The sequence below is a fragment of the Stegodyphus dumicola genome, chromosome 2 (genome assembly GCF_044657685.1).
Source record: "Stegodyphus dumicola isolate Sdum_Otavi_A_Nest chromosome 2, ASM4465768v1".
NCBI lineage: Eukaryota > Metazoa > Arthropoda > Arachnida > Araneae > Eresidae > Stegodyphus > Stegodyphus dumicola.
The window spans coordinates 196,618,202-196,629,509 of NC_140769.1; the positions used below are offsets into that span (position 1 = coordinate 196,618,202).

The 11,308-nt window shown below is 29.7% G+C and overlaps 1 long non-coding RNA gene across 1 annotated transcript; it reads right to left on the minus strand.

Moving 5' to 3' along the window:
* Positions 1–7,386: 7,386 nt before the first annotated feature.
* Positions 7,387–11,273, minus strand: LOC146998784 (uncharacterized). The gene is made up of 2 exons (XR_015039701.1): positions 11,089–11,273; positions 7,387–7,608 (listed from the first exon to the last, which is right to left on the minus strand). It is a non-coding gene; the product is annotated as an uncharacterized LOC146998784 (long non-coding RNA).
* Positions 11,274–11,308: the final 35 nt, after the last annotated feature.

The following is an 11,308-nucleotide window of genomic DNA, read 5'->3' on the forward strand; positions in this document are numbered from 1 at the left end:
TAAAAGAACCGAGGCCAGACCACCAGCACCTGAGTGGTAAAGTCACTAAATACTAGATATTTAGCCCAGGGTTCCAATTTTGCCGAATGCATGGGTGCTTTCATGGTTTTCCTCAAGTGTAATGTGTTTAAGAGCCAGTTTCCCTTTGGAAGTCTTCCATACAAGCATCCCTCCTGTTAAAAGCAGATAGCACTCGAGTGCTTTGCATAATTAAATAAACCAAACCAAACCGAGGGCAAAAAAATCACTAAATCATGCTACTTGGCCGGTCAAAGGGATAATGTAAGAACCTAAAACAGTATTAAAATTAATACACTGCAATTTTGTGGATGCCAATTGCCTCATATTTAGCACACATTTCTAATTAGCATCTATGTTCCCCAAAGCCTTTTATCATTTGAGCAAAGGATCTTTTGTCAAACTTGTGACTATCATACATTTTTCTGTAAACTTTAATTTAAAACTGTGTAACTTCACGTTCCCTTAAGTCAAGGATGAATATTCCATAACATGTGAAGAAAACATATATATATTTTCTCATATGTCGAACCTTTTTCAGTATTATACTCAAATATAAGACTTCATACTATATTTAAAGTTTATATATATATATCAATAAACCAGAGCCTGATCTTTACATTAAAAAAAAATCACATCACAGGATACGAAATTTGAAATTAACACTACATGATATTCAAATTTATATAATTTTAATTTCAGCTTCAACATTATTCATTTCCTAGATTAAATCTTAACATGGACTATTTAGATATGTTATGTCCTACACTTCCTTCCCTACAAAAAAAGGGGCCCACCAGCGTCAAGCAGTTAAGTCGCTGAACACTGGTAGTTCGGTCTGAGGTTCGAATCCCGCAAACAGGCTGGCTGCATGGATGTTTTCATGGTTTTCCCTATGTATACAAGCCAGTTTCCCTTAGAAAGTCCTTCATGAAGGCATCACTCTGCTTAGGCAGATAGCCCTCAAGCTATAAATTGCTATAAATCACATAAACCAAATCAAACCCTGAAAAAAGTTAGGAACAGATTATCATTTTAACACAATAAACTTTTTCTTTGTGATCACTTCTGAAACACTACTTCTCCTCAATATACAAATTCTGGTACTGAACATCTTCTTTTTGAAATGAAAAGATTTACACAAAATTAAAATCATGTAGAACTGCTGGTGGTCATCGTAGAGAGGGTTCACTGTATTTATTAAAGGTAAGAAATTTATTCAACTATTTCTAAAAATGCAAATTAATCAACAAAATCTGGTATTAAGTACTTTGTAAGCATAATTAATAACAACTTCCGAGTTTAATTTAGTATGTATGATTACAGTTTATTACATTAACGAATGTCATTTGCTTGACAGATATGAAGAATTTCTTTTGAGGAGCAGTTTTTCTTGGAGGGTTGGTTTAGTTTGTTTGATTATGGAAAGCACACAAGGTCTATGTGGGAGGGATGTCTTTGTGGAGGATTTTCTAAGGGAAAACTCTCATATCCATGTTACGCATAGGAAAACCAGGTAAGTGCTCATGTAGCCAGCCTGTCCAACTGAAATCAAACTCAGATCAAACTATCAGCATTCCAGTCACTTTACCACTCAGCCGCTGTTAGGCTGTGTGGGGAGGGCCATGAAGGTTAGGTTATTTAATTACGGGAAAGCCTCGAAGGCTAACTGCCAAAGGGGAGGGATGCCTTCGTGGAGGACTTTCTAAGGGAAACTGGCTCGTATACATGTTACACATGGGGAAAACCACAAAAACGCCCATGCTGCCAGCCCACTCACGGGATTCAAACCTCGGACCGAATTACCAATTTTCAGCGACTTTACCAACCGCTCGCGCTGTTGGACTCGAGGGCCATGAAGGAAAATAATTACATGCACTGAAAACTGAATTTTAAACTAAATGTATAAAGAAAGCAATGGAAATTCACTTATCAACAGTAGTTCTTATTAAATTAAAATACTGCTTAAAATAAATTTATAAAGCTATTGAATGAAAATTTTCTGTTAACATATATTAGACATGTGTAAGAAGTAACAGATTAATTATTTCTAATATTATTAAGTAATTTTCTTATAAAGGAATTAAAAAATAAAAACAAACAAAAGCTTCTTTAGAGAAATTATTCTACTATTAAAAATCATATACTACTGGAATTAACATCTCACTTTATCGAAAATTAAATAAATTCATTTTTAATTGATAAATCAAGTTGTGCAGAAATATTAAATATGAATACATTAATCTTAATTATTTAAAAAAACTGAATGTGAAGATGGGAAAAATTAAGAGAAAAGAGCTTTGTAGACTATTTGCTAGGAAATCTGACATTCTGAAAAATTAATACACGCATACACAAACACTCACTCATATTTATTTGCATAAAACACACACATATTGATAGATATAATTCACATATGATTAATTATATATTGAAAATATATGTATGTGAGCATGCGTGTGTATACACACTCACGCATATAGTGAGAAATTTTGTAATGTTTGAGACATAAATTTATATTCTTTCTGGAACAGTAAGGAAATAATACTTTAAAGAAAATTTTAAAAATAGTGTCACTAGAACAAATTTACGTTGCAAAGTAAAAATGTTTTTCATTCAAACAACGCACTTCGTAACGCCGAATAACAGAATGTAAACAAACGTCAGAAATGTGACATCACTCATGTGGGTGGAGTTAATGGTGACCCTTATCTGGATTGTCATTGGCCAAACTTAAGCTGTTGTCCTAGCAGTGTACATTTTGCTTATATGCAATCGGGCCCTAAATTCTTTTGATAGTGGTTAAGGGACGAATTCAAGTGCAACGCTTGTCATGGTAATCACACTTGCATTGCAAAATCGGATTCAAGTGCAACGCTTTTCGGACACGCCTACTGAAAATACGTCACTACCATAGAGGAATTTTGCGGCTACTCCTGACCTGCCGCAAACTCTTAACAGCGACTGTAAACAAGATGGCTGAAGTGATTTTGCTCAGACGTTTAAGATATCGGAAAAATGCTGATCAAATTCCTTGGCATTTAAGAGACAGTCGTAATGCTTTTGAAATGTCGGAGCGTGAATTCATCAGTTGATTCAGATTAAATCGGTTTGCTTCAATGAATTGAAACCTTTTCTGAAGGCAACTGCCAATGGATATTCTCTGCAAAAGCAGGTTTGTGTTTACTTTAGATTATGAAAACTGAAATACTTCTGGAAATGTTTCCGAATCAAAGACTATGCTTAAATGACCTATTTGAGAATATTATATATTTTTATACGTAAACACACAAATTTTTAATGTTATTGTATCAGGATTCTTTCTTTTTCATCCCTTTTTTCTTCGTAGTAATGATCGAAATCCTTAATTACTGCGAATTTTGGAATGCAGTAATAATATCACCATTAATTTATCGTTTTAATTACTCTAAAACGTAATCTCGGAGAAACTGTTTTTCTAACAGAAATTATGCATATGCCTGTCTTTGAGATATATATATATATATGTATATATTAGGGATTAGTTTTTTGGAATATTATATATTTTTTCATGGTTTTAGATACGTGCATTTAATTTACATAGGCTCTCAGAATTTCAATGATATAGTAAATTAATTTGCAGCAATAATTAATCTTTGATATGTATGCAATTAAAATTTCATAGTTTAAATTAACTTTTTATGAAGAGAGAATATTTGTTAAATTCAAATTTAATTCTTTGCAGCAATTGCGCATGAGAATTATTTAAATTTAACTTTACTTTTTATTCTTATGAAACAATGTATATATATATTCTGTAACTGTAGGGCAAAAAGCATGAATTTTTCTCAGCTGTTTAAACAGTTCCCATGTGTAAAATAGCATTTCATCCCCCAAAATATTAGTTAATTTTCTCCTAATGTATAATGTCTTGCCTGTTTGTACAGTGTGATTAATGTCATGGTAATTTTGGATACTTTCTATAGATCTTGCATAATAACTACACATGTAAGTTATATACACATTCGTAAATCTCTTATGATATGAAAAGTTATTGCAGACTTTCACATAAATATTAATAACTTGATATTCTCTTAACAGGTGACTTACCTTACTTCCGTAGACCATGAGCAGAATTAAATAAACTTATAAGGTTATCATACTAAATTACATGAAAAGCAACATGACATAAATAAATGCAAAGAAATTAAATGTATTTACTGTACTAATAGATTATTATATTACACGACATTGGTTTTGCCCATGTATAATGGGAATGAAAGCCAGTTTTCCATAGAAAGTCCTCTACAGAGGCATCTGTTTTCTTAAGCAGATTGCTTTTACCACATTTCAGTGACCTTGATTTAAGTATGAAACTGGATAATATTTTCTTTCTGCATGAAATGTGTTAACTGAGTTTTAGAAATGTAAGCCATCTTGCAGTTACTGTAATAATAATAATTTTTGGTAGCTCCATATTATACCATCAACCATGAAAGTTGTGCCAATTGCTGCTGTGGAATTCCGAGCCAGACATTTGTATACAGCAGTTACAACAAACCCATATATCAGTCTCTCTGCAGAATACATGAAATAGCCCTGCTGTGAAAGTATTGGACCCACTTCGTGAAAAAACATTCGTTCATTACTACTGTTTTATTTGCGGTCAAATTTTACCAAAAGCTCATTTTAGAATGCTATGAATACAAGTTGTCTACAGGTAATTGTTCCAATTTCTTACTGTTTTGTTCGCTATTTCCACATACAGTAGATGTTAATTCTCTCGACCAGCTGTAAAAGAACTGGAGTGCAATCACAAATGTGATTCTACCTAGCTTACCAAGAATTATTTTGGGTTACATTCAAATGAAACCGCAGATGTTGCGAGTGTGGTGTGATATTAATTTTTGTTTTGTCTTCATTAACCGGAAAAATAAATTTTCCATTAATGGTGAAAAGGTAAGAAATATATGATAATAAGTATAATATTATAGTCATTTCAAATTGCTGCAAGAATGTTTTATTATTATTATTATTCAAATAATAATAACAAAAAGCTATCTATACTATAATTATAGTGAAGTATTGATATTAAATAATACAAAAGCTTTTAGAATCACCTATTTACTACAATTTAATGAAAAAAGGGTAGCTATAATGTTTTTTTTTTTTTTTTTTTGTTTTGTTTTGTTTTGTTTGTTTTAACGTTTTATTGCATATTTTTAATAATGAAAAAACAGTGACATATTTTTGTTAAAAATGGAAAGTAAACTCCTTAAAAAGACTGATTTATTAATATATCAACTATATTCAATGTTAAAAATCTGTGTATTAAAATTTCAGATGAAACTTTCTTTTGACTTAGGATTTATGTTTTTCTAGGTATGGGATGCTGGTCTGAGAGTTCTCTATGCTGTAGGACAATGGCCAGGCAATACTCATGATGCATTTATATGGAGTTTGAGTGGACTCGAACAAAATGTAGATAGTATTTTGTCGCATCGTGCATATCTTTGGGAGATAGTGGATTATAATCCCATTTTATCTCGGGAATATCTCTATAATGAGAAGCACAGAAAAGTTCCTGCAGCTATAGAGATCAAATCAAGATTTAGGGTACTGTACGTTACTGGTGGAACACTATTGTATTCACAAAGCAAAATATGTAAAATGGTCATATCTGGTGGCCATTTTACATAATATATGCATAAGGTATTGTGTTGAAAATCCTGAGATTGATGTGTTTGAAGATGAGTTGGTACCTTCAGAAAGTTTTCAGTCAGTGCATGTTGAAATTGCATTGCACAATGAATTAATTTTAAATTTTGAAACTCGATAATAAAAACCCAAAGTGGGCAACAATGAACCTCTGGTAAAGGTGAAACCCCCTTCATGGATAATAAAGAATATATTATGAAAAAATTACTTTCATAATATATTCTTGGGGACCCACAAGCCATGGTTTATATTTGAACCTGTAACTAAATTCACAACCCTAATTGATTTTAATTGATTATAATAATCCTGAATAATTTTATTTGTCCTGGTTTCAAATGCATACTGACAACTTTTATCATTATTGTTCTTCCCTCTGAATTTCTTGTTTCCATCATTTATGTTTAAAAACTCTTGACTACCAGAAATAACTTAATAGACTCAATATATATATATTTCAGTGTTGGTATGCCAATCATGATTTACAATAGTAAGTCACTATGAATTAGCATTGCACTTAATTTATCTCTAACTTAGCAATAAGATTTACTGCATCAAAATTCAGTTTCTTCCAAAAAGTCAAATGTTTCCCTTCCGTGAGACAAGATAGAAAATTTCCATGTGACAATACACATTTAATAGCATAAGAACTTCATGCTTATTTATTATAGTACAAGTTAAAACTGACATATTCTGTCAAAGATATTTAAATGTATTTCCTAAAAACAATTATTTCACTCTATACTGTTTATGTATACCCAGGCTTCTTGGTGGTGGGCAAAACAAATATTGCACAGTTCAATTTCTGTGAGCGTATTCTTCGATTAAGCAGGGTTTTGCTGCAATTCCTGATTAGCATATTATGTAAAGAATAAACAGCCTATGATTTATGCCTCCATATCCTCTTGTATTATTTAAAGAACATACATTTTTCCTTTAATTCTAGATTTTAAAACATTAAAGTAAGGGAAAGATTGTTTGCTGAATTTAGATTTATATCATAATTACGCATTCACTATAATAACTTACTGCATACTTACCTGAGTGGGTTTGCCATTAAAAGAAATACATTTAAATAAAATCATGAGTGTATAATAAATTGTTTTTCAGCCAAAAAAAGAGAAGGAGGAAATAAATACAGTCTGATTCACTCAACAGTGTTATTGTAAACTAGACATTAGCCATACTTTAATAGTTGTCATCTTTAAGTTACTCTGTATTTTTAGAACTTCGAAATTAGAATGCCAATTTTATCTGCCATTGTTATGGAGCTGCAGGATATCGAATGTTATTTCTTTAATGATAAAAAGAAATGAAATTTTTAATACCACATCTCATTCATATAACTTATTAACATAATTGAAAAACAATTTAATTCATTTCATGTTATATCTGAAAATTAAAATTTGTAATACATTGACTAGATTCTTACAGGTCTTATTCCCATTTCCTCCAGGAAAAAGATAATTGCTGTGTAAAATGCATAAATATTTTCACGAGACTTATAATAGTGGTATTAAAATTATTATAATGTTTATGTCATATAATGGATCTGTGAATTTCTTTTAAATAATTTTCATAATCACAAATTTAATAAAATTAAGAAAGTAGTGAATTTTACAATTAAAATATGAATCCCGTACTGCAGAAATATATACAAGAATGAAAACACTGTAATATTTGAAATGCATGATTTATTTTTTTAATAAATTAATAATTATATTTTGATTTTCTATGACAGCAGTCTGATTTGCAACTGATTGCTTATACAAGTCACATATTTCACACAGTACATTAATATATTCTTCTGTGTTTCAATTATTTCCTTTTCTGCAGCTGTAATATCATCTCTCTTCCTTTTTTCTCTTCGGTCTCCTGCTTCGAATAGTTCAGCTTCTGAGGGAAAATTTTAAAATATTCATTCAAATTCAAATATTCTTAATTTTTATATTTCATAATGTAAAACACTTTTTATAATTAATTAAACAATGAAACTTCTCTAAAAAGGAACAATTCATAATAGTGATTTCTTTAACTTTCAATTTTTTTTCCCTTTATAATTTTTAAGACTGTTTATAGATCAAGAGCATTTAATGATTATTATTTTAAATTCTTAAAATCTTGTTCTTAATAATAGACATACTCTGTATATAATGTTCACAATAAAAGAATTGAAATAACTCTTTTATATGAGAAATATTAATTTACATCTGTTATAATTAATTTATACCAGCGGTTCTCAGCCGGTGGTACGCAAAGAAACAAAGTATTTTTAACTATTAAATTCAAAAATCTCATAAAGAAAAGAATAGTTAATAGAAATTTCCTTTGATCGAAAATTTGAATGACACACTTGTTAACTTTTGGCTGAACCGAAAAAAAAGAATTTAAAGGCATTTCAAATAAAGCTATCAAATTTGTATTGTCTTTTTGCACAACCTGTTTGTGTGAAAAATGATTTTTCCATGTTAAATTTGAAATATAAATACTCACCAAAATAAAAAGTGGATCCTAATTTACCATTAAATGAAATAAGAGCAGACATAAAGAAATTAAATATTAAAGTATTATAACTGAAATTTTGATAATCAAGTGAATAATTAATTTAATTTTGATAATTAAGTAATCATCAGTTTTTAATCTAATAGTTTTTATGTGTACATATTTAATACAAAGAGTGTGCAAATGGCAATATATATATATGATTTTAATATTTCTATTAAGGAATTGAAAAATAATCATTGTAAAATTAGTGGTGGTATTAATGTTTTTCAGTTTTTGCTTGGATGGTACACTATAAGTCAAAAGGTTGAAAAACGCTGATTTATACCATTAAAGTTTTTCTGTTGGAAGGAAAAAGAAAAGAAGAATCCAGAAAACATTAGATTTTATGTAATAGATACAAACTTGTCATTCCTAAATGTCATCCTCGTGATAAAAGTGTGGAATTTTCTAATGTAAAAAAGAAAAAAGCATAAAATAAGCACAATTTACTCAACAATCTTGACTGAAATATACATGCTTTCAGAGATAGCATAAAGTAAGAAAAGTTTACTCAACAATCTTGATTGAAATATACATGCTTTCAGAGATAGCATAAAGTCAGAAAAGTTTACTCAACAATCTTGATTGAAATATGCATGCTTTCAGAGATAGCATAAAAGAAGCACAATTAACCTCAACAATCTTGATTGAAATATACATGCTTTCAGAAATAATATACAAAGCATACTGCATAATCAAAGTTACGAGTTTATATACTACGAGATACTATACATGTTTATAATATACCATGTTCCTGTACACCTAACACTTCGTCCACAATTTTCTATACAATTCATTAAAGATAGTTCCTGAAACATAACTGACTTAAGAGAAACATGCATACTTCTAATTTATGCAAAATAATTTGACAAACATTGATTTCAGGTAAAGAGCTACATGTATTATATCAAAGAAAGAATGAATAAGTGTAATTTGCCTTTATCCTACAAATACTTAAAAACATTTACATTAAAAAAAATGAATTATACGTAATCGTAGCAAATTTTTAATGAAAAACAAAACAAGAGTTGAAAACTTAATACAGTTTTTGTCAATATTTTACTCTCTTAAAATTTATATAAATGTATAGAAACTTGAAATGCATACCGCATTTGGCTGGAAAACTTGTGGTATTGTACTGCACTCTAGGGAAAGGGGAAAAGTATACAATGAAGCAATCATAAGAATAAAAGATATTTGCATATTATTGAAACCACCTTAATAAAAGATACCAAATTTTCAAAAATGTGCCAAACTCTGGCAATGATTATGCATCAAAATTTTTCAGGTAACATGCTCATGACAATTTTTCATTCAAGCAATGTCACCATTTTCATATGTGTTCCTTATGTTGTATTTCAAGTTCCAATGGTTTTTAGATACGAATAGTTGTTTTAGATTAATTTCAGATTTAAAATACTGCTTGTGGAGCTTACCATCAAAAGAAGAAGCTGTGTTAAAAGTTCTGCAGGAATAGAATATTTTAGTACAAAAATTTCTAATGGAAACAACTATGAGATGAATTTAGTACATAGACAAGGCATGCAGTATCAAGTTTATGTAATTCTCTGATTTTTTTTTTTTTTTTTTTTAAGTGAAAACTGATCACTTGGCACAAGCAGTGAAGAACAGTGCTAAAAAATTAGACAAAAAATTTGTGGAAAATGTATTTTTTTAAACTATCATATAATTTTTATTTAATAATTCAAATTAGTATTTTAAAATTTGTTAAATGTTTTTTCCTTTAATATGTTATAACGTTTTGCCAACTTTGATAAATATTGATAGTTTGGTTATGCTAAAAGCAAGCTGCAAAAACAACGTACTTCTCCTGATAAGTATTTTTCTCTTTTCATTTATAAAGACCACCAAACTGATCCAGGTATTTGTGTTATTATGTACGTACCAAAAAATATTGAAGAATGCAGAATGAAAGATGGCAACCAGTATGGTAAAAGATACAATTAATATATGAAATGAAAGAAATCTTATTAAAAGACGACTTTCATTATCAGCAGAGAAGCATGACACAGTTACAGTAAAGATATTAAGCTTTTGTTTCTGCACTTGTAGCTTTTAATAGCAAAAATTGTTTTTTGAAATTTTATGAAATAAATAAATCTGAACATAACTGATATCAAACGAGAATGGGTCCAAAATTTCACTTAAGAAGCAAAAGTGTACTGTAAATGCACAATATTATGAGCAGAACACAAAGCATAATTTATAAATTAAACCTTTACTCTGGATGCATATATTACATTAATATCACATTAGATTTAGCATTTACTACAATTCAAAGTTTCATATAATTTTTATTTATTGTATTATATTGAAATACCTTTAATTTCATTTTTATATTTTCCCAACGATGTACAATATAAACCTTAAAATTGCTCTTAACCGTTTCATCACATAATGAATGTCTAAGGGAAGGAATGCCTGCATGGAAAACTAAGGAAAATTTAGTATTCATGTTATACATTGAAAAATGAAGAGAACACTCATGCAGCTAGCTTTTTCACCTGGATTTTAAGAGAGACTGGGATAGCAGTGTTCAGCAGGCTTATCTGCTTGCACATAGATGGGCTTATTAATTACTATATAATTCAAGAACTAGTTAAATTTCATATGGTAAACATGCCTACTGTCACTGAAGAATCATGCATCTGCATTGAACAATAAAAATATAACACAAATTTGAATTTTAAACTAAACTTACTATTAGAAGAATAAAAACCAAATGCTGTAATTTGAAAATGGGAAAAAATTGTGGTTTATATTTAAAAAAGCAAGTATTTTTGTCTGAAAAGTAAAATATATTTTACATACACCTGTTGCTCTAGATTACTTTGGAGGGAATCTATAGGATAAAGTAAATAAAGTTGTACACATTACATTACATGTCTGTATATTTCCTTCGTTTTCAGGACTGAAACACTTCGTTACACCACACTACAACGCAGTAAACACTTGACCATAAGCTCAGAAGAATCATGGGAACTGATGTTTTTTGTTTACATCGACACGCAGTCTCATTGGATATTGATGT